This window comes from Apteryx mantelli, chromosome 1, assembly GCF_036417845.1.
Source record: "Apteryx mantelli isolate bAptMan1 chromosome 1, bAptMan1.hap1, whole genome shotgun sequence".
Lineage (NCBI taxonomy): Eukaryota > Metazoa > Chordata > Aves > Apterygiformes > Apterygidae > Apteryx > Apteryx mantelli.
This window is the reverse complement of record NC_089978.1, coordinates 203,788,340-203,813,667: the sequence shown is the minus strand read 5'-3', so window position 1 is coordinate 203,813,667 and position 25,328 is coordinate 203,788,340. Positions and strand designations below refer to the sequence as shown.

The window sequence follows — 25,328 nt, the reverse complement described above, 5'->3', positions numbered from 1 at the left end:
TCTAGCATAGACTGTGTGATGGTAAAAGCTCCCAAGAGCTGGCACAAAGATGGGTCCATGATCCACTTTGCTCCTTCTGTAAGACTGAGCATGTCCAGGGAGAATGCATATCATGCCATAGAAAAGGATGTCACTCTTACAGTGTTTGAATAATGTTCTTTGTGATGTTCAATCTTTCTGAAATCTGGCTGAATCGGCTACAATGTCTCCAGGATTTTTACTGAAATTAGTCCACGCTGTGTGCTGTCAGTAGTTTCAGTTGCAACTTAACAAAGATAATATTGCTCTGCCTGCGAAGGGCACTGTTTTAATAGCTGGGTTTTTTTTGTTTTTGTTAAATGCCAAAATCTTAAATGCTTCATCTTATGTTGTAATTAAAGCTTTCTATTTTAAAGTAGTGTAAGCAAGCAGAAAAAGGGTTCCTATTAGAATTGCATAATTCAAAATGAAACCAAAGAGGATGCTGCCCTTTAAAGATACACTGTTTTGTGAAAAGCTGCTATACAGTGGCTACTTCATTAACTCTAGTAAGTTATAGGCTGCCTGGTGTATATGGTAAATAGAGAAAATAAACTTTATACAAAAATAAACAAGCAAGCAAATAGTAAGTACATTGTGCATGCAAAGGAAGGCTATATTAATCTGCAGTTCCTGCCATTATCCCACCCCAGGTGTATATAGATGGGCCTCCAATGAGTTAATTCCTCATAGCAAAGAGTTCAGTAAAAAATTTCAAATTAGCTTGCAGTAATCCACTTCATCCTGCCAAACAAAATATGTCTTATACCACTTAATATTATCTGTCTATATCTAATAATAGCTAGAGACTAGCCAATGCTTTTTTTTTAATATCAAGAACTAGTAGCCGATATTATACATGAATGGCTTGTAAAATTATTGTTTTATATTTCAGAATGACAAACAAATTTGTATTCTGAGATTTAGGATAAATTTGAAAACCACCTTCTCCTCTACTTATTCAGGATTGTGGAATGAAGTACTGAACAGAGACCTAGTAGAAACTTAATATTTAAAATTCTGGGCCTCATATAATGTTGCAGTCTGATGCAGGTGTAGTTTTATTGAAAACATAAGCATTTTCAGGCTTAAAAGAAGACTGCCATAGTGGTAAATCCATTTTAATTTATACTTATAATGTAATTATTGTTTATTTTGTGCATGTAACAGTTTTCAACTGTTTATTTGAGGTTATGAATAATTTTTTTTAAAGCATCTGCATTTAACATTTGTCTGAAAAGTATCTGTTTTTTCCACTAGTTTATCAGCAACCAGAGATTACCCCTTCTCTCGATAATATCACCCAGCACACTCAAACATTACACAGGCAGTCATTCGCTCTTCCTTATATGTATACCGCATATCCTCTCTAACCGTGGGGGTGCCTTGCTGTTTGCTCTGTATATACTACATTTTTGTGGTAGCTCCCTTTCCTACTTACTACAGTAAGAAGCACCAAAGGAAGGAGTCAAAAGAATCCATAGTGGCCTGGCTGAAGCTCCTTATTATCAATTTTTGTGATATCCAGGTTTGGAGGTGGAAGGTCAGCAACTAAATAAATGTAAAGAAAGTTCTCTGGTCAAAGGTCAAGCTATAGGTCATGAACCTTATTAGTCAATTTGCCCATATGAATTTGTATCGTAGCACTTCTGTAGAATTTGGATCTTTTGGTTTTTTTTTCTCCTCCCCATTTGTGGGAGGGAAAGCAGCAAAACCCCAAACTCATTAGCTGTGTGACTTTTCCACACAACACTGCTACTGGCCATTCTCTAAGGGTTTGCTATGACTTGACTCAGAGAGTTGCTGCTTGTTCTGCCTGGCTTACCCAATGGGTCTTAGATTGCACTAAGATTTTTAGTGTGACTTCAGGATCAAAGCTAGGATTAAACAATTATGTTTTGAGTAGAGTTGTGTTTTAAAAAAAATCCAGATGATCTTAAAATATATAAAAAGCAAAAACATGAGGATAAATCCTATTAATTTCAGTGCAATTTTTGTGATTAGTCCCATACTCACTGGAACATTCAAGCATATGCCTTTCCTAGAAGTATTAACTGTGAGTTTTAATAGTTGTATACTCTCTCCGAATTATCATCTCAAGATGAAAATCTTCTAACTGGAGGCGGGTAGGAAGGCCCTTGAGATCTTGTAGACTTTCCCTTTGAGATTAGTATTTCTCCCCCCAGATGTAAGCTGCTACCTAGTCATATCTTTTAGCCAGATTAAGGTCTGTTTTGAAAACAAGAATAGATGAAAGCTATAAACAAACCAGAAAAGGTTGGCAGAGGGAATGGAAGGGCAAACAGGCACTGTAATATTACAAGTTCCCTCATTAAAACAGGTATGGTTCTGTCAGCTTAATACTCTGTTTTTTCCCCCCAAAATATAAAAAACTGTCCACAGGCTGCATATGTAATCATGGATCATAGAAATTAAATCATGTCATTTAGAGGACTGCCTGTAAGTATCTGTACCTCTTTCTTCAAACATTTGAATACTTCTTCCTTAAGAATTTGAGTAGAAAATTGGTACATCTCATAAAAAGAATTCCTTACTCTGGAAGGCAAGAAGGAGTTTCAGCATTATCATGCTGCCCCTGGGTCACTCCTCAGTGGCAGCTCATTCCCTACAGTGCATCTCATTTCTCATGTGCATACTAGCATTAGTGGTAGTAGCAAGTACCATCAGTGTAGGAGCTGAATTTTGTAAGGCTCCAGATTTTGTAATCCCAGATGCACTGGGGTTTTTCTGTGTAAGAGATTCCTCAGGGCATAATGTTGTCATTGTACTCCTCAGTAGAAAACCTCAATTGCAGAGCTAGCTGCATAAGAGTTGAATTAGCTGGCACAGTGTTGACTGGAAGATCTTTCACTCGTGCAATGTTATCTCCTCTCCTTATGTCCCCCCACCCCCACCCCTGAGGATTCCTAGTCTACTGCTTTTGGTGAGATACATCTGTTTTCCCCAGCTACAAGAGCTGTGAAGGGTTCCTCTGGGATATCTAAGTATAAATACCTAAGTGTGCCTTCAGTTGCTAGGTTATTTTTAGTCAATGGGTGGTTACCAAGTCATCTGTAATTGTGTAGTTAAATGTGTCAGAGCAGCTACTGCAGAGAGAGGTGCTCCCTGTAACAGGTTGACTGTATAAGGTAAAATGAAAGCATACAAGGGCAACGTGGCGTAAGTGAACTGTTTAAAAATTTGAATGATATAAGGGGAGATTACTGGATAAGCAGATATGAGGAAGATGATCCATGAGTACAACATGGAAGGAGGAGTGTGGTAACATACTTAGACTACACTATCCATAACACGTGTGACTGGCATATTGTGTCATTTTGGATTTGTGTTCCTTCCTTTGGAATTTACCAGTGGTTCAAGGGATCACAGCAATCTTAACAAACCTTTCATTTCCTCTTATCCAGCTCACATACAGCCTTTGTCAGTAGTGGCCAAAAGCTATTACCAACTGGTGGCTGCTGTGTGTGAGAAAGTGAAATGAGTTCCCAATGGGCAACTGTCCACATGACAAAAACTGCTGGCACAGCTCTTTCTCTATAAATAGAAAAGAGCAATGAAACCAAACCAAGATAGGAAGTCAGTAAGTCGGTAGGATGAAGAGAAGAACAGCAAAATACTACAATTGAAAAGCCAAAGAAAACAGACATTTTTACAAATACATCAGAAGTACTAAGTAAAGGTGAATTATATTGCACATTGATTATTCTAAAATATCTATGCCATGTTATCCCTTTTATGAATCTGCCATTAGCAGAATGAACAGGAAAACATGGTTTGGTCAAAAATGATTAAGACATATTAATGTATCACCTGATGAGGTAAGTGAAGAAAAAACAAAGCAAAAATTCTAGGTATTCATGGAAGGAGATGGCCAAATGGATGTGAATTAGTGATTTTTATGGTAGCTGCATCATGTCACAAAACAGAGAATTTAACAGAATCTCTTTAGAGAATATTTTTTCTCCAGTGGTGCTTAGCTAGCATCAGCTGAAGATCTGGGGAAGTATTTTGAGGACTACATGCAGTTGTGACTAGTAAAGAAATTTGAACCAATTGTTGGCATGCAGATAACAGTACGAAAAAATTATTTAAAGGTTGCAAAGAGTAATTAATGGAAATATATCAATCTGTATTCATACAGTGGATATATATTGAATAACATATCATCTATTTTGGTAGACTAAAAATGGGAAAGAATTTATAATGCCACCTCAGGCACATGTGAAAGATGAACTGGGTAAATTTCAACAAAATAAAATGTTAAACTTAGCATCAGGAGAAACATCCCAGCGGAGAGAACCACTGGGCTGGAATAATCTGCAAGTGACTGGTGACAGACTATTGCCTGAATAACTCAAAAGTAGCAAAAATAAAACCCAGTGGGCCAGTGCCCCAGTGGGCATTGGCAAAGGTTTGGGTGAGATAACCTAATAATAGATATTGTCTGCTCTATTTTTTTGTGATTAAAAGCCAGTAGTAGATTCCAAATTCATTAGTGAAAATGGGCTAACGCCATCTCATGTGCTACTGCATTTAGACCTGCATTGGCCATGCATGATTTTGGTTTTAGTGCATGAACAGGAATAAAATCATTATGTAAAAAACATTCAACACAACTGAAAATACCAAGGGTTTAGTTACAGTGATATGGAGCACAATCTGAACATGATCATGTTCCAAGAATTTTAACATCTTTTTATTTATAAAATATCTCAGCATTGAAGAATAAATCTTTGGAAGTTTAATAGAATCTTTTCATAGAATGAAATGCAGAGTACAGAAAATACTTTTAAACCTCTAGAACTGAGCAAATGGTGCTATCTTTGCTACTGAGTTTCAGCTTTAATATTTCTGTAGAACTACATTCTGTAGAACTAGAAGTTTTAGTAAAAGGAACAAATGAGATTATTTCCAAAAGAAAATTGAAATGATTTGGGTATTTTTTTTTTCAGGTACTTTCTCATAAGAATTTGGAAGTGCTTATATCTCAAACACATCCTTGACCGTCAGGAAAATGCATTCATCACTACTTTTCCCAGCTGCAACTAAGGCATGTATTTCAACACCTCCACCAGCCATTAGCCTTGTCAAGGAGCTTTCAAGTGCTCAGCATCCCTCCTCTAATGTTTAAATGTAACTGGGGAATTTGCTGAGGAATGGTTCCCAGACAGAAGCTATTGCTGGGACACGGCCAAAGGGTACGTGCACCCTTTGTCTCTATGCTGCTGGAGATGTGGGGGTCAGATATCTGATAAAAAACCTGGAAATTCATAGTGAGATAGTTCTGTAAATCTCTCTGGGTCTAAGCAGCTTAGAAATTGTTTGGCATATGCTGTTCCACTAGTTGAGGATGAAATGCAGATCTTAATAGGCTGAAAGATAAGGGGAATTTTTGTCAGTGGAATTTATTCAGAAAAGTCTTTCAGAGGAGTCTGTGCTGGTAACTTGAGACATCTTCAGTATTTTATAAATCTTTATGCAGGTGACAAGTCAAAAAATTGAAGACAGCTATTTTTGAATAGGACTCACCCTATTTGAAAGGTCCAAAGCTATTTAGAAAATACAAAAAACACAGTGAACCATATTTAGTACAGCAAGCAGCGTTGCCAGGTACCACTGTCCTCCCAAATGGGAAGTCTTCTGGAATCCCTTGTTGCTATGAGACTAAATATCTCTGTACAGTGTGAGCACTGAACCAGATTTTGCTCACACTTACACTAGCATGCATGTAGGGGGACTCCCCTGTGGCCAGGAAGCACAGTGACAGATTTGGATGTCTTGCTTTTTAAAAGGTCTGATCCAAAGCCCATGAGTATTTTGCTAATTCAGGAGCTTCAAAGAAGCAAGACTAGTTTAAAATTGAAGTACATGGGAGCAGGGCTGTCATTCTGAACTTTGAAAGGAGTAAGCAAGAGCTTTTGACTCACTGGAAGTGTCTTCACATACTTTTAGTCAAAAAAGAAAGTAATGTATTAGTCAAAAAAGAAAGTAATATATTGTGTAAAATTGTTTATAGCTTTTCTCTCCAAACTTAGCATTTTCAAGCTGAAAGATATAGATTGCTTATCCTGGTCTGCATAAACTCTTAAGTTTGAGACACTTTTAAAATCCGTTTATCTTTATCTGTGACTTAAAAAAAAAAAGCATCTATTTCAGTTTTTTTTTTTTTTTTGTGATTGCCTAAGCATAAAATGTGTGGATTTTCTTTAGACACTTGACACTTTTTCCTTTCACCCAGAAGACAAACAAACAAAACCCAACTTGAACTGAGCCCAAGCATGGCCAATTTCTCACCAAAGGGTACACTGCAGAATGAAAGATTTACAAGGGACTATCTCTATTGTAGCTATGACATTGCTTTAACATTGCATTGCTGTAATCTTCAAATATAGAAAATGCAGTAAATGGGTTTATAGGGATTTGTGTGAAGTTTAAAATTCAAAAAATAGTTGCTTTTAATGTTTCTCCGTGCTATCAGTGAAAAACCAAAAAGCACAGGGAGGAACTTAACACAGATCATCAACAACAAAGGAGATGTTCGCCCAACTAAAATACTGATCTTTTATTAATCCGTCCTCCCAAGCATCTAGAAACCCCTCATGTTTTTTAATTAACAAAATAAATAGTAAGCATTAAAAATAAACATAAAACTAAACATTTAACCAAATAGCTACGAAAACAAAGCTACGACTTAACTTGCAGTTATTCCCTTACTTTGTTTATATCTTCAAAACTGCGGATGCGCTTTCGTCCAGATAAACCGGGTAACGCATCAGCCATCGGTGCGTTACCGTCACTGCTGTGCAGGGAAATCCGCTACTGCTGTGTAGGCAGAGCCAGCCCGAAGGGCAGAGCAGCTCCCTGCCCGCGCGGCGGAGCGGAGCGCGGGGGGACGCGGCCCCGGCCGGGCCGGGCCGGCTGCCTGTCTCGGCCCGCGCTCCCGCCTCCTCGGCTCCCGGTGCGCAGGCCGCGGTGCCGGCTCGCTTGCGGCGCGGCGGGCAGCGCAGCCTGCGGAAGTTGCGCGGCGCGGCCGGCGGCGTTTGAACGCGAGAAGCGCGGCGCCGCGCCGGGTTCCGCGGGCGGAGGTGCGCCCGGATGCGGCATGTCCCCGGCACCCTCCTGCAGCCCCGATGCACCCACCGCAGCAGCGCTGCAGCGCGCAGCTGTGCCCCGCGCACGCCGCGCAGTCTGGGCGCCCCCTCCCACCTCGCGCAGAGCCGCGCGCGCGGCGGGAGCGCGGCCGGGACGGCGGCCCAGCCCGCGCCCGTCGGGGCGGCTCCCGATAAGGAGCGCTGCGGCGTGCATGCCCCGGGTGCGCCGGCAGCGCGCCCCGCGCAGCCCGGAGCGCAGCCCCGCGCCGCAGCACCTCCCCGGCCTGCCCCCCCCCCCCCCGCCCCCGCTCGGGGAGCTGCTCCCTGCGGCAGCCCGCCGCCGCTGCGCGGCCCCCGGGCCTTCCCCTGGCGTGGGAAGGCGGCGGAATCACAGGCTGCCGGTTTTGGCGGGGGGGGGGGGGGGATTTATGGCATTATTTCCTTCGCGTTGTTCCCCGCGGGGAAGGCTGCCGCGGAGACATCAGCCTGTGGGCTGAGCGCGCTCTCGCCGCAGCCCGGCGCGGCTGCTCGCCGCCGCTCCGCGGGAGCCGCCGCCGGGACGGGGTCAGCGCTGCGCGGGCGCGGCCGCGGGGGGCTCCCGGAGCCGGGCGAGGAGGAGCCGCGGCCGCGGGGCGTGCGCGCCCAGGCGGCGGAGGCCAGCGCCGTCTGCAAGAGCCGCGGCGTCTGCCGGGCTGAGCCGGGCCCCGCTGCGCGGGAGCGGCGCCGCGGGCCGAGCCGGGGGAGGGGGCGCAACAAATTGCCGCCAGCCGGGAGAAGTTGCGGTGCAGAGAGGTCCCTCCCCCCCGCCGCCCGCTCCCTCCCTCCTTCCCCGCTTCCCCTCCCTGCCGCCCGCCCGCTCGCCCGCCCGCTCTCTCCTCCCCGCGCCGTGGCAGCGAGCCGCGGAGCGGCGGCCCGACGAGCGAGGCAGAGCGCGAGCGAGCGGCGCCCGCAGCCCGGCGATGCTGCAGCGGCTCCCGCGGAGCCTCGGCGGGGTGGGCCCGGCCCCCGCGCGCCCCGCGCCGCCCGGCGGCGGCGCGCGCTGAGCGGCGGCGGCGGCGGCCCCGCGCCCCCGCGGGCGCTGTTGCGCAGCCCTGCGCGGCGCGGCTCCCGCGGCCGCCTCCCTGCCCCCGCCGCGGCGCGGCGCGGCTCCCGCGGCTGCCGAGCGCTGATTCATGGGGCCCCGCGCCCGCCGCCTGGGCGAGGAGAGCGCGGCGCTGCCGCCGCCGCCGCTGCCGCCGCTGCCCCCGCGCGGGGTGTGAAGCCCCGGCCCCTCCTCCGCAGCCCCGGGCTCGCCCGCCCTGCTCGGCAGTGTGGTCCCTGCCGGGAGCCGCCGCGCCGGGCGCACGGAGGGACGCGTTGATGCATCGCTGTGGAAATTCATTGTGTGACTTTCTGGGTATTTACTGAGTTTCAGACCGAGATGCAGCTCTTGAAAGCTTTATGGGCACTAGCAGGAGCAGCGATCTGCTGTTTTCTTATATTTGTCATCCACTCACAGTTTCTTAAAGAAGGTAATTATATCTGCATGTCTACGTACACTGTTCTTTAATATTAAGGTCTGTACGAGGTGCCTAATTATTTTTACTGTTTCCAGTATGTTCTATTTACGACAGTGGATCCACGCTGTTTTTTCCTCTCCTTTTAAAGCCTTCTCGTTTTTGTTCCTTTAGCAAATAGGTAGCTTTAGACTTGCATTCTTGGTAAATGTATACATATATATATATATATATATGAATTTGTATAATGATTGCATTCTGTGTTTTAGGATCAGTGCCTCATTTCCTTACAGGGCATGTATAGTGTGTAGAAAATATTTGTTGCTATCAGATGACCAAAGAACAGTAGTCATCATGGGAGTATTAATAAACCAAAAAATCCTAACAAGTAAACGTCTTATTTTTATACCACATCAATAGGCATCTTCTCCCTCTTCCTTGTTCAGTAAATTTTCAATAGATGGCACTAAAGTTCTATGGAAAGGGCAGGGCAGAGCAAATCCTGGGCATTCAGCATCTTTCTTCTCCTTGCTGCCCCAAAATTGGAAGAGGCCTTTGCATGGTTTCAGGGCTCCTGTTTTTTCCACCTGGTGGCCAGAAAATTTTGATTTCAGTTTATTGGAGAAAATAATTCAGGTTCTGTGGCAGCCCCCCCCCCTTTTTCCCTGCTTGAGTTGGGTGGAAAAAAAAGATGCATTTGATTATGTGGCTAGAGGAATTTTCTTGAGGAGTAACCCTCCTATTTTTTTTTCTTTTTTAGCTTTCTTTCCTCAGGAAATTCACTCTTCTGCTGATATAACAATTCCACTGCCTTTTTGTAAAGCAAACTCTAATATGAGATACAAGTATGAAACCCAAGAGATGTACATATATTTTGGGTTGTGTGTGGGAAAGATCAGTGCTGCTCTTGAAGCAGTGTTAACAAAAATAACACAATTACATGATTTTTTTTTTGGTGAACCCATTAATTCTTTTTCAGCATTGTAATGTAGTTCAGGTTATAACTGCCTGAACATTGAACACAGCGCAGTTTTGAATGCTGGCTGTGCAAAACATGGGGGGTTGGGGGAACTTCTGTGTGACTGGGACAAAGTTTCACTCAGGACTGGGCAAAGTGACAACCTTGGAACCACTGGAAGATCGCTACTGGTGTTTAACTTAGTGTCAGTGCAAAAACCCACAAACTGTACATTTTCAAAGATCTTTCTGTGAAATGAGCAAAACCTGATTTGCTTAATTTGGTTAATTAAGAAGAGTTATCCAGATATCCACATTAAGGAATGTGCCAGAGATTTCTCCTTTAAGAGATTACCCATGCTTTAATTGCTATCTGTGTGTAATGCCTCCCACATACTCACTTGTTTAACATTCTTTTAAAATGCTCCTACTAACATACTTATATATCTCTGTCTAATGAGATGACTCTTTTTAAGGAGATTTTGAAGAAGGAAGTATTGCCAGTCATTTCAGGCTGTTTTTTGTCAGTATTTGCCATTATGCTTCATATTTTTTTGCTCTCTTCGATGGCTTGATTTTGAGACCTTCATTACCGTAAATAATCTAGACAGGAAGAAGCATTTTGTTTCACTTAAAATATTTCTTCTTGCATTGCAGGAGTAGAAAGCTAGGAAGTTTATATATAAAAAAAGAAACTGTGGCCACACACCAAGTACTTTAACAAATTTCACAGTACTTTTCCTCCAGCATTTATAGCCACTCTTACTGTGGACTGCAGAGAGTAAACTGATGTGCTCCTGAGCTTGTTGGATAACTTAATTGCATCAGTTTGTTTGTTTTTGTGAACAAAATGTTTCTGCTTTGTTTAACCCTTAGAACTATATACTTACGGTAAATACAGATTGCATGTATTGGCTTAGTTGTCAGCCTTTTCTTGACGGGTGTTAATCTTCACAATAGCATTTTGACCCCTTTTGTATAATTACTTCAGCAGGGTATGTCTTCCTCTCTGTAGTTTCAGTGATAGCATTGAATAGTTTAGTGGAATTGATTGAAACTCCATATGGTATAACTGAGTTTGTCTTTATGAAGAACTCTTGAATACCTAATAAAATTTGATTTTTAGTTGTAATATATTAAAATGTAGGCATTTAAAAGATGGAAAAATATATAGGAGATTTAAGCGCCTATATATTGTAAAAAAAATGCAAAATCAAGATTTAAATTTTCTTTCTTTTTTATTTGAAAACCTAGTTTTTAGATCCCTTGTAGGTAAACAAGGGAAAGAAGCATGAGGAAAGGAATAGCAAATCGTTTAATCTTATGTCTACCACGCTAGTTTACTGAATAAATATATATAAGGAAGAAAAGTATATGTGAGATGGCTGCTACCTTACCTTCAGAAGATCTGGATTTTGTCTGATATCACAGCTGCCCCTTTACATTAAAATTTTATGAAAAGTTAAGAATGGTATGTCTCATTCCGTGTAATGTTGTTAGACTGTTGATTTCCTGGCAAAAAGATTAATTTCCCATCGGAGCCTAATGGACTACATGGGCTCATTGTTTGTAACTCAGATGTGTGGTCCAATTCCTAAGTTAAATGCTTGGACATTTTCTTTTGATTTTTTTCTTGTATAAAAGGATAATTTCCTGTAGTCCTAAACAACAAACAAGTAAACCACCAGGTCGCCTAGCCTGATCAGATTAGCTGATACCACATATCTCCTGAGACAATTTAACAATACAAATTCATACACTGAGCATCTCTCTTGTATGTAAGACAATTGATTTAAGAAGAGTGGCATGTAAAATTAATTAAAGATCTGCCTTAATTTATTAATGCACGCTCTTTCCATTTTTGCATGTTTTGTAATGTTTACTGCTTATTATTTTTCCGGAGGCAGGTGTTAATAGAAAACTGACATAATGTTCACTTTTCACAGCATCTCAAAATGATATAATTACCACATGTCTTTTTCTGTATTTGTCTGCCTTTTACTCACTTGGAATTAGTGATGTTATCAGTTATGTTAAACTCTTACCACCTATTAACAGAAGGTTCTTTTTTTTTTTTTTAATAATTTCAGTTGTTCTGCATGGTTATAGAGTATAGAAGTTTCATTATATCCAGCTAAAACTTATTATCAGAACCAAATCCACAATCACATTCATAAATATGAGACTGTCTTGCAACTGTCAACTGTAGAGTTTTTATACCATTAATTACTCTTTTTAGTTCCTATGCTGAACTTACATTTTTTCCAAGTAGACCTGTATTGATTCTTAAATTATTTTATATACATTTTGGCATTAAGGCAATTTATAGTAGTATTACAGTACTGAAGTTCAAATGGTGTAAGGAACAATGAATACCTTTTCTGAGATGAGTGGGAAAGAGCTGTTTAAATGCCTATTTTCATGAATATGTTTTTTTCAGGAAGTGAAGAATGGGTGACACAGGGTGCCATTTTTCCACACTTAGGCTTTTGTGTGGAAATACAGGTCATCCTGTGGCTAATCCGTTCCCCTATGTCCAATCTGTCCTTCAGTGTTTCTAAAAGATGAATAGAGCTGTGAGCCGAGAGCAGGGTATTGTGATATATAATTGCAGTCCCATGCCTGTCTGATCTCCCTGCAAAGCAGTTTAACATACTGTAGTCAGTTGCAGTCAGTATGAAGAGGTGTTAAAAATTGAACTATTGAAAACTTTTTGCAGGCAGCATTGAGGATTGTAAGGAATTAAAGTAAGGAATTATATTCACTCCCTGCATCTGATTTAAAATGATGATGTAGAGCCTTTTTATTATTGTTTAACATATTTTTTGCAAAGAGAAGAACTGTAAAACATTCCAAGTTGAGGAGTGCTATGCACCTTATTGGGGGAACTCCTTTGCCCCAGACAAGTATCCTTTTCCCCCAGTACAACATTTTAACCACTCACAGTGGTGATGGGGAAAGGTAAAGGATACAGTTTTAAAATGTGTCTTTGAATCTCATGTAAAGTAGTTCAGTTAGGGGATAACTTTGGAAGGGTAGGCATATATCACAGCCAGAGTGCGTGACAGCCTTTAATATACTTTAAAGTTTTGTTTATTTTATGAACGCTAGTTAAGAGGCTGAAATGTCTAACCTACTAGGGATGATTCAATATTTTGAATGTTTTACGAGATGAAAGTGCTGGGACTACACAGTCTCAAGAATCGTACTTAAAGTTCAGAGGATCGGAACATTCAGATCTCAAAACTACATTTGTAGTCTGTTAGGTAGATGTTCTGTAGTAAGCTGTGTAAAATAAGATGATTTTGCATTTAAATCCGCAGCAGTTAAGTAGAGACAAGAGAATTCTGGTGCTCGTGTTATGTTTATAAACCAGAATTTTAGTATTATTTGTTTATACAAATAGGGTATCTCTTTAGCACATCTAATTCCATAATTTTAGCACATGCAATTTCATAATTATATGTATTTTTTTTACCTTGGGCAAAAGTTATAGGTTACACTCCTGTTGGCACTTTTCTGTCCAACACATTTTGAGGACTTAGTGTCACACTAGCAAAAAGACCGCAACACTTCATAAGAATGCGTTTAATCCTTATAATAACTTGGTTTAGGTTTGTATATGAGATTAATATCTTTATTTTGTCACTTTCTACAGACATAAATATTTTAATTTTCTCTAAAAGTATGGAAAATGTTTTATGTTTTTGTGTTCCTAGGGTGTACATTTTGCAACTTAAAATATTAAGGCAACATTATTCTGTTTAGCTATATAACCCCAAACAACCCTACTATGACTAAGCCAACATTTGAAAACATCTATTGACAATATACCTAAGACTTTTTTTCTCATAACTTTCCCAAAATATATAATACTGTTCATATAGCCCCATAGCTTTATACAGTTGATAAAACTGGTGTTTAGTAGTGTGTAAAACATTTTGAGGAAATGATTTATTTTCAAAACTTTTTGAGATTTTGGCCCTCGAAATTTTGCTGGAAAGAATTGAAATGTGACTTATCATGATAGATAATATTGCCAACCTGTAATTCCTTTAAAATGTCTTCTTTTCATCTTTTAAGTATAAAAATGACTTGGAACAGTTGAAGAAAGAAAGAGGATTGTTCCTAAGAATTTTGGGGGGGGGGGTGTTGAGTTTATGGTAGCGTTCTTTTTCAGTTTGCCCTTTTGTACTTAACCTGTGTCTCAAAACAGTAAGATACCTTGCATACCAGATGTGCTGCATGTTACCTATATATAGTAAAACTAAGTTGAGGACAGTGTGTCCCAGCTGCAGATTTTTTTTTTTTAATGTTTTGTCACTTCTAACATAACTGTAGTATAATTCTTTTCTCTAGTTTTTTATACATTGTTTGTCCAGTTTGTGGAGAGGCAAATATGAATCAGATTATCACAGCAGCGTATCAGACTAGAGAGGGACACTGAATGCAGCAGTAGAACGTTTCTCTTCCTAGCCAGACAACAGATTTGACAGGTTAAAAAAAAAAAAAAGGCTTGAATAAATGCTGCATGAGGAAAGAAAATGTGAAAGGTAACCAATCTGTTATTTTTGTCTTAGCAATTTTGTATAGTTTTTTGGCAAATCAAGTAAAATTAAGAAGACCCAGTTCAGTTGCTATTTGACAATAAGGAACCACAACAGGGCTGAAAAAAAGTAGAAGGTCCTGCTTTGAAAGAAAGTAGCATTGTGTTTGGTGGTGGTGGGCAGGCAGGGGAAGGTATTTTCAGAGTTTTTTTTTTTTTTTTTAAAGCTAAGATTAGAGCAGCATAGCGGTTAAAGAAGTTATGCAGGCAGAAGTTCTTAAGAATTTTCTTGTTGGGGGCTGAGTGGGGGGTTCTTTATCTGGCATTTGCTGTGCCAAGATGTACCAAGAGGGGAGACTATCGGGTTTTCTCCCCATAGAAGGCAGCTTTGGATCAGTCTTTGTTTTTGAGTAATGAAAATGAAAGATGTGTATGCTCTTCATAGAGAAGTAGACCATAGATGGAACAGAAAACCCTACTTTTTCTCATTGAGCTTGATGACAAAAGGAATTAGTAACAGATTTTTGGTAGCCTTTTTATGACTGCCTGTTTTCATGCCACAAAAGCACAGATGAGGAATTATTGACCTTTCTCAGTATTTATCAGCACGCTACCTATTCCTAAAGGTTGTGCTATAGGCTGGTATGATTCACATTATACAAAAGTGTGTGCTTATTAGATATGTTGACTAATATTTAGTTTTCTTGTTTCTAAGCAGGCCTTCTCTTTTCTTGCCATACACTTTTGATCATTACTGTATCAAAAATAAAGCTGGAGTAAAACCAAGACATACATACATTGAGATTTTTTAACTGAATCTAAAAGAGAACATAGAAAAAAAAAAACCATGTAATCCATATATTTAGAACTGAAGAAGTCAATGTAGTATTGGCAAAACCCCCATGTCTTTAACAGTAATTCACTGATAAAAGAATAGGTAAAATTCCCCTCTTCTGGAGATACATTAAAAAATTTTTATAAAATCATATGAAGAAAAGGGATAACACAAGTTTTTGTACTAGTGATAATGATAGTATTTGTTTTCTGGTAGTATTTAGATGCCCTAGTTGAGGATCATTGAGTATCACTGGCCAAATATAGTGTATTCTCACACAAGTTCAAGCCAGGGATCTATTACACTTAGTATGTGGATTTTGCCAAAGATCTCTTTTGTTCAAAAGTTATATGTTCTCACCACTTGTAACCTATATTGATAGAAGATTCTGTTTAATAGCAAAATCTGTTTATTTACATAAATATGCTTTTTTGTGCCTGTTCTGGAAATCCAGCACAATATAATGAATCTGCTTATTCATTATATTTTACATTTGGCACTACGCCAGTTCACAAGTAAATGCTTGTCAGAACAATAGATCTTCCTACTAATTGTTGTTAGTCTTGTGAAAAGCAGTGAGTAACGTGTTTGAAATATATCCAAACAGCAAATTAACATATAAGTAAGTAGAAGAAATAATGTAATGGATCAATACCTGTTGAAATGTTTCCTAAAAGCAGATGCTATGCTAATGTGTGTTTTCATGTGGGTAATTTATTATTTTGATCATATGGAGAAAAGTAAAAGATTATGTTCATTTATCAGATGAAATATTGTAGTGATAATAGACTGGCATATTCTGGACCTCAGTTTCTCTCCGAGGTGCCACAAGGCCATACGGTATTTCAAATTCTAGGTATTTATTTGCAATAACACAATTGAGGAAAGATATAGGCCAACTGAAGTGCATTCACAGGAGAGCAAAGGGAATAACTGAAACTCTAGAAGATATGACCTAGAAAGGAAAGCTGAAGAGACTGGGGTTATTTGGTTTAGAGAAGAGACTGCTAACATGCTAAGAGTTTTCAGTGGGAAAAACACCACCTTAAAAGTAACAAACTGTGCTCTCTCTAAACTAGGTAGATGACACGAAGCAGCAGGTACAAACTGATTTGAGGAGGATTTAGGTTAGACATTAGGAAAAAAATTGTAGCAGGGGAAATTTATGGGGAAAACTTACCAGTGGTAAGGATAGTTAAGCACTGGAACAGATTACCTTGGGAAATGGTGAAACGGTTAACAGAGAGTGCTACTTTCAGGTTCCAAAGTATCTGTCAGGAATAGCGTAGAACAAGTTGAAGCAGAGGGGCAGACTGGGTGACCTGTTAAAGTCCCTTGGAGCCTTATCCTTTATAGTTCTCCAGAATGTTGGCTTACCTGAAGCTTATTTAGAAAGCTGAAAGTTATTTAAACACCTGACTTTTGGGCAGTTTCCTGTTGACTGCTGATGTGAATAGGCTCATAATAAGACACACTGGAATCTGAACGGATTCAGGGGACAAAGCAGTATATAAAACCTCAAGAAAACCACCAGTGGTTTAAGCTTTTTTATAAGCTAAATCAAGTCATTTTTTTGAGTTGCAGATGTAATAAAAAGGAAAAGGAAAGGAAAATCTCATAATTTATGCTAGACTTTTTTGATGTATCAGGATATAAACTACAGTATCTAAAGGTCACTCTTTTAAGTGTCATTTAGGTCTCTAGGACTTCAGGCCATCCTGAAGCAGGGCCTGGCTCTGTCCACTCTTCTTTGTATACAAAGAGTACTGAAATTGGAATATTACTGTCGTCCACTTGCTGGTATCATTGGTGTCATTCACTTCTTCTGGGGTGAAGATTTAGCTTGAGGACTGTTGAACTTTGCTGTTCTGTTCTTGTTACTCCAGCACCTGGCGGTCCATGCCCAGCTGGCATTACAGCTGCTCTGAGAGTCTCTAGTGCGGGGAGCACAGAACCAGCCCCACAGCAAGGATAGCTGCTGGGGGCTTCTTGGAGGGTCCGTCAGCCGGTGCCTGTTTGGTGCTGTTGGTGATTGAGAGCTGTCTGTGATTCATTGCTGTCTGTAGTGGTGTGCACCTTGGTGAACTACCATCCAATTTTTACGTCTGCAGGGATTTTCAAAAGCTATACCAAAAGAATGATCAGCAAATCGTGTTGACCAAAGATGTGCGGGAAAGTAGTCACCAGTGTTACAAAGAGTTGGCCAAGCCTAGATATACTCTGCTGTTGGAGCTGTGAAGTATCATACTCCACAACTGGTTCTTGGAGCGAGTCCTGTAATTGCCTGGAATTCATTCATGTTGCTGGAACAGTTACACACTACAAAGCTGTTCTACTTGGAGGTGCAGAAGAAATGGATGCTAGTTATTGCTTCTGTGAGCAGCAATAACATTTTTTTTTAAAGAGGGAATAGGAAGGCTTTTAGGAGTTACTGTATCACAAGTTAGAATTTCTTGACCCCTTTGCACTAGTTTGCCGAAATGCACCCAGATTTTATGTGGTTCTGAGGTGGGTGCTAATTAGTCATGACAATGATGTTGTATGATATCTTTTGTACATTGCTACAGCTCTTATTGTATTAAATTACATGGTTCTCTGCATAATTCTTTCAATACAAATTTATGGCTTTAAGGGGAAAAAACCCCACCACTGCTCCATTATTCAGAGTAATACATGTTTTGGAGATGTGCGCAGTGAATCAGGGAACAGTCTTTAGCCTCAAGAGAATCAAATAGTTGTTTGAAATGGTCACTGCTTGAGTATCACCTTGCTTACGGCTATGAACTAATTGAGATTGAACTAAAATGATTGTGAGATGCTTCCTTTTCGTGTGCATCGACAGTTTCCATTGTCAATTAATGTTTTAAAAGTATTATTTAGTTATTAAAAAAAAAAAAAAGGATGTGCTTCTGGGTTCTTCTTCCGTTCTAGTTTTTGCTTTTGTTTTTCTAAATACGTGCTGGTAGATGAAATAAAGACTCTTCAGCTTCATTTATTGCAAGAAGATCTTGTAGCTGTTGTAAGCATTTTTGCATGCTTGGCTATAAAACAGTATAGATTATATCAGATGCTGCCTTAACTTATTTTATAGAATTTTAATGGATGCTGATAAGTCTTTGAGTAGTCAAGTCTTTTTTTCTGTTTGTTCTTTTTTAAAATAAAAATCACTTTGCTGTGAGTTACTTTTGTTTTTCTTTGCTGTAATACTCCTGTTTTGCTTAATCTCTTCACCTGTCCGTTATTTAGACTTAAATTTTAGTAAAACTTTATATATTTTAATCCTTTATAACAAGTTGTGCCTCTTCACTAAAGGCTATAACAAAAATAAAAATATATTTTTGTCAGTTATTTAGGTAATAAGTGGCATGATATTCAAGCAGGCTGAAGACCCAAAACCTCCCATTGCCTGCAATTAGAGATCGTGTGATAAAACTTATGGCTTGAACATTTTCTTGGCCATGTCCACTGACTGATTTCATGGCAAGACCCAACAGGTTTATCATTATTACTGGTTAATTCATAACTAGAAAATATCCATTTTATGTGATATATATATCACTTGCAGTGCTAATTATTTAGAAAAGTTGCATTGTAGAATTGGTGCATAAATTATCAGTAGTTTTTCCTTTTTGTTGGACTTTCTTGAGCCCCAAACCATTCTGCAAGTCATACACAGCTCTTCAGTTTAAATAAACTGTCTCTGGTAACAGCTTTCAGAAAGTAATCTCTAAGGTTTGAAAGTAGAAGGAAGCAATGTGCTTAGAGAAAATAAGTACAATATTTGACGTTAAGAATGAAATCTCGTCTCCATGTAAGTTGATGGTGAGTTTCTTACTGTTTTCACTGAGGCCACAATTTTCACTGTGTTAGGTAGCGTGAGGTTCCACTGTGCTTTGACTTATTGACTTGGGAAAGCTACCTTTCCTATCTGTAAAATGTGTGTAATATAAATGACTTATCATTGAAAGGTAACTGTTACTGAAGCTGTTTTCAAATCAACAGATTAAAACATATACTTCACTTCTGCAGGTTCTGTTTAATACTCCAATTCTTTGTGCCATACTGAGGCACTTCGGCTCCTGGTGACATTCTCTTGCTACTGGTAAAATGAGATTATTTTCCCTGTTCCACAGATGTGAAGAACTAGGTATGGCTATTGTGTAATTGCATACTCCTGTGCAGTGAATTGTTAGTGGTAGTAGTATCTGCTTCTGTTCTATCTCACACTGAGGCCCTACCTAAAGCTGGAACCCCGCCATTGTAGTCACTTTACAAATCTAGAAAAGCTTGCGGTTCACAGGAGGAACGCAAAAAAAGGCTGTTCAATTATACATGAGCAAATAGTTAAAATGACAAAAGTTATGAGCTATCATTTCTTCTCGCCCCTTCACAGGCTCAATACTTCTCTCTGTCCAGAGAGAATTGCCTGATTCCTTCAGTGGTCCTTTGCATCTCGCCTTGTCTTGCACGCTCTCAAAAGTGTATGCAACTTCGGCCTGCAAACATATGTGGGAACATGGGCAAAGAAGGGCAAGGGATCTGTTATGATTCCAAATACTGTGCTTTTCTTCCCAAGTTTTTAGGCTCTCTTAGAAATAAATCAATTACTTGCTTTGTCTGTATGCTTGCACGGCTTTGACTATTCCTCTACCCAATATAAAATTCTTCCAGTCTGATTTTTAGGTTAGAATATGATTGGACATGTTATTCAGTTCATTGGACATTAGGGTCACAATATTAGCTAATGAATTACTAGTTTTCTGTGTTAGAAGTGTTCGACACAGTCTGAAAATTCTTGTTTCTAGTATTTTTCTAGTACTAACAGAATATTAAGATGAACAAGGACATACTAATTTGAATTTGTGCCCTTTTTGTAATTCTCTTCTCAATGTTAGATGAAGATTTTTCACTGGATCACAGAGAGCTGCAAACTTCCAGGTAACTGGTCCCTTAGGAGGACAGTACAGATGCCCACACTGGGGACACCCAAGTCTCTATTTCGCTAAGCCTGTATATTTATCCTATATATTTTATTGTTATGTTGCCCTTTTAAGTTTTCTTTTTCAACTTTGTGAGCTCTCTCTTGGTGAGAGCTACAACATATTAGATTGATAATAATTCTCAATATTAATTGTAGTTCATAGGAATTATGTATATTTAATCATTTGTGTTATGGTGTAAAATGAATGCAAAGTCCATTTGTTACAGGTATGTTAATGAGTACCTTGAAAAATGATTTTTGGTTCACAAGTGGATGAGATTTGCATACCTCCCTTTTTCAGCAGACAAATGATGAAAGTCAAATTAAAAGGAGTAACTTGTCTCTCAGATTCGTTCTAATGCTATTACTTTCTGACATGATGTTAAAGATGTCACTTCTGTCTGTAGGTTCATATGATTCCTGCTCACTGTAACGGGAATTGCAGACACCTGTGCATCTTTAGGAAGCCAGGTTCTTTAATTCAGTAAAGCGGTCCAGTAGTAGACTGACATGTCAAAACATAATTTTGGTGCTAAGAAAACAGAGCAATCATATTTTCTTCTCCAGAATTTTTTTTTTCAGGGAAAGAGAAAAAGCACAGTTAAAACTTCAACAGACTTAATAATAAAAAAAGCAACAAAAAGACTGCAGTTTGCAGGATACTTTAATTTTCTAATAATTTATGATTACAAAAGCCAAACAGACAAACCCTTGCCAATAGAACTACTTATTATCTGACTGCTTTCTTCTGGGTTTGTTTATGGTTTTAAAGTGGTCAGGGTTAAGCAGAGGTATGTTTATTAACTGTGATTTAATCATGACCTCTTACTGTAGCTTCATCTTTTAATACGGGCTGTAGCCATAAAGTAAAAAGACCTACCCCCAGTCCACATCAGAGGAAAAGATTATGTACAAATATAATGGAAATAAAGAATTTATAATGTGGTCTCACTGTTAATTTACATTTTGAAAAACAAAAGCTTGCAATAGTAACATGTAAGTTGTAAAAACTTTCTAAGTCTGATGTATTAGATTTAGGAAACTCTTACTTGGATGACAAGTTTCTCAAGTTTTGTGAATAAGGGCATATTTCTGAGAGTTTGTAGGCTTGGCCTCAAATAGTTTATATTTGTTCAAAGCATAATAAAATCTGAAGGCACTGGTAAATTACACAAGCTGAACCTTTTCCAATCAGCTTTCTAATTGTGCTGTTCCCAAGATATATTTTTTTTAACTAAAAGATAAGTAAAATATGTAGGTGCAGTGTAAGAATTTGTTGTAGTTTTTTGTTGTTTAGCAACTGTGCATCTAATATTAGTGATTTTCAAGTTGGCAGGGGCAGTACTCTCCTTTCTTATAAATTTCTTTTTAATTCTATTTACCTTGCTAATTCTTATTTCTAGAACAAACTTACCAATAATATTTTCCATATTAAAGTTCAGAGTTAAATAAAACAGAGCTTTGGTAAGCAGACCAAAAGATATAGTGAAGAGTGATATCCCTTTTGCTATTTTAAAAGTCCAATTTTAGTGCTGTTCACTATGAGAATAGGAAACTGTGATCTGAGTGCTACAAACTGCTTTGTTGTTGGCTTTCTAATTCCATGTGCAGCCAAACTGAGCAAATTACTTTTATGGAGCAATTTGCAGGGTCAACTGTTTAACTAGTTAATTTACTACATATCTGAAGTGTCAGCAAACAGCCCATTTTTTCTTTCAGTGCTGCTTTTATATCTAGTTAAGAAATATGTAAGAAATGATAACATTATGTATTGTTCCTGGTCATCATCTAATACTTTCTAAATATCATTGTGTCACATCCAGCCCTACTGACAATGGCCAGTGGCATTTTGACGCATACTTCTGAACCATTTAACTTTTTAGGATCAAGATTTTTGCTGATCTGTGATATAGTTGAGCTTGAATTACAGCTTGAATTATTCTTCCGTACTGGCATACTGGACTTAAAAATAGATCTCATCTTTGAATATGTTAAATGCAATATGAGAAACTACTTATCGCTGGACAGCACTAAGATGCAGAACATCCTTTTTCAGCTGCAGGCCTATTGCAAAGTCTCCTTTTCTATTACAAATTACTAGATTTTTATTTGAGTAGCACTTCAGTTATTTTCTGTGGAGTCATAAAAAATAAGTCCAGAGCCCACAATAAGAATCGCATGTGCCTGGGCTGTTACTGTGCTTTAGGATGTCTGATGATGGAGGTGCTACAGCTTTCCTGGATTTTCATGCTGCTCTCATCTATTACGTCTGCATTTACTCTGACTAGATGCTGCGGTATCAATCATTCTGTCATGTTGGAAGGCTGGAACAGAAAGCACAGGCACACAGAGAGCTCTTTAAAATGCTAACATACTTAACCCAATTAAATCTTAAAAGATAGTACTTTGCATATGATTGCTGGGTTGCAGTAGCAGAATGTGCTGAACAACAAATCCAAAAGCAGTGTTTTTTCCGTAGCCCAGGGGAAGAGGAGGAACTGCTGGGCTACCGGGGCTCACGGAGGAGGTGCGGTGTCCCTAAGGGGGCCCGCAGTGCTGGAGGAGCTCTGCTCCTTCCAGTCCTTCCTTTGCTCCCGTTCTTGAAGGGGCTGCAGCCATCTTTTATACCTTCTTGTTGCCACCCATGTGTTTGCACCTCAGATAGGGTGTTTTATGTACATGAGATACATGTTCTTTATTCTTTGTTACGCTGGTTCTACCCAGCTCCCGAAGCTGCGCTCCTTTGGTAACCAGTAACGGACAGTGATTTGTGTTTGTACCCTTGTGTCCTCTGCTATCCTTCTGGTGCTGCACCCTGTGCTCCTGGTTAGTTGCTCCAAAATGTCGTAGATCAACACACCGCTGGCGGCTTTAGAATATGCCAAGAATCGCTGTTTAACAATATTAGAGAGTTTCTAAACAATGTGTCCATGCACATTGCTGTTTAGTAGCAGCATTTCTGAAGCTCTTGATCACCTGCTAGGACGGCCCACGACTTTCTCTGTGTCTTGGGGACACAGTTTGTAACGATGCATTCAGCACTGGGACTAATGCCTCTTCGCAGATGCCTTTTGCTTCTTGTTCAAAGGAAAATGTATAAGGGAGAATGTTTATTGATTTTCTTCTTGGCCTTTTTTTTTTTTTTTCTTAAAAAAAAAAGGCATGAGTTCTTCCTAATTTAAGTTAGGGAAGACATTCAAAGAAATGTGCCTTCTCTTCAGCAGTACAATTTCTGATGGTTTTAAAGGAGACCACTGACAAATCTCTGTCCAATGAGACAAAACTGGTAATAAAAAGTCAGGTTTAAAATCCATTTTTATACCCTTGTTTGGTTCTCAGAAGCATTTAGGACACACAATTCCTGCTGTAGTCAGTGTTGAATATTTTTCAAAATCATACAGGTCAAAATAGCTAGTCTTTAAAGTGTAACTTTGGGTTTCTGTTTTTTTAAAGTCTTGGCAAATACATAACTTATTTCTCTATGATAAAGATGTTAATTTAATTGTATATTATAAAATGCAAAATCTGTTGGAATATATTATTTGCATGTAGTTAACTAAAATCAGTCTTCTGCATGTTTTATCTGTCAGGGAGCAGCGTGGGTGGGCTGCCCCTGACACGGGTGCAGGGCTGGGCCTTGGTGGGGCTTGAGCCAGCACCGCTGCGGCGTCGCGGGGCAGCGACTGACAGCCCTGGCGGGGCTGAGACGGGCCGGGGCTGGGCAAGGGGGGCTCAGGGTGGACAGGGCCGACGGGGCTGGGGTGGCTCTTGGGGCCCTGGTGTTGCAAATGTTTTTGTAGCTGGACCTGTAGTACGAAAGCTATTTAAAATGAGGTGCGTATTATAAATGTGGCATTCGAAAATTAGCATTCATTAATGCACTGATATATTTTGCATATTATTTTCCATTTGCAGACATATATTTTTGTTTTAAAAGGCCATGCACACAGCTTCATGAGTTTGGTAACGGGTCCTGAACAAGCTTTATCTGGAGTTCTGCACTTATGACGACTGATGCAGCGTTGTTTCATGTCAATATTTAGGGAAGATAGAAACTGTGCTGCTAAGAATGACACAGCTAGAGAGAAAAGCAATTCAAAAGGGGAGAGGGAATGCAAAATTGAACTATAATCTACTTTATTGTCTAAATCGTCACTGGAGTGTCGGTTAGATGCTCCTTCTTAAAGCTGTGTATGATATAAAGAAGTCTGTTGCATTTTAGTAGTACTTGGAAGTTTTAGAAAGGCCTCAAGTTGTCTTCAATGGTTGTGAGTCTGTAGAGTGTTTTGGGGTACTTCTCAAATGACATTGTTATACCACTGCGAGGTACTTTTAAACTACTTCTTCCATCTCCTTTCCGGCTCTTTCTTCCGCCTGATGCTGCAGTGATTGAATAACTCTGTAGCATCGAATCTGGGATATCCTAGTCAAGCTATAGCAATGGACTGTTTTACCATGACTTAGAATTCAGACATCACTGTAGTATCCAACAGGAGAGGCTAGGTAGCAGTGAAAAGATACATTTAAACACAGTAATTTTAAAATATTTTGTAGAAGCCAGGAGCGAACTGTGCATGGTTAACCTGCTTTTTCCTCTAAATATCTTGCTTATATTGATGTTACAACAATATGACTTGCATCCCCACAAGGAGGTAGAGCAATACTTGACTGTATTTGTGAATGTGATAGAGGAGCTCATCTTTTACAGATTGTCATTCTTGAATCATATATGTAAACATATTGTTTCATACAAACTACAGTCATACAAAGTGTCCTTTGTGTTCCTGCTTGCAAAAGACATGCTGCTGGGTAAATGAAAACGTCCTTTTGTGAGGTAATTTCTGTAGTTTGCAATTATGATTTCTCTTTTAAAATGACATTTGACAGCACTGTGATGCATTGCTGGTAAATCAGTCACCAGCATGCTTTTCTAACCCATCTAGCTGTAGCTTTTAAATTCTGCAAGTATCTCAGAAGGTCTCTGTGTACAGGTATGTGCCACGAATCTGCTGGTGAAACAGTAGCTGTCTTTCCCTCCCTCCTACCAAAGCTTTACTTTGTATTTTGGTTGGATCACAGTCCCAGCTGTCCTGAGCTGTGTGAAGCTTATGTACAGTTCTGAGATCTGACAGTCTTACAAGCACATTCATGGATGGTAGCCTGGCTGAATTTTGCTCTAGCTGGACGAGTGACTACCTGCAGCAGGGTGGGATATGTCGTACATCTAAGAGAGCTCGCATACCTGTACATTTGCGTCTCAGTATACAGAATGTGCTTTTGATTTTCATTTGTGTATGATGACTGTAATTTGATTTTGGGGTGAAAATAGGAAATGTGACCACATAAACAGCATTTTTGTTCAGTCTTTAGTTCAAACAAAGGA

General features: G+C 39.7%; 1 protein-coding gene across 1 annotated transcript in view; it reads left to right on the top strand.

Moving 5' to 3' along the window:
- The window catches only part of TAFA5 (TAFA chemokine like family member 5), a 435,064-nt gene that overhangs the window by 116,603 nt on the left and 293,133 nt on the right, over positions 1-25,328 (top strand). The window lies entirely within an intron of this gene.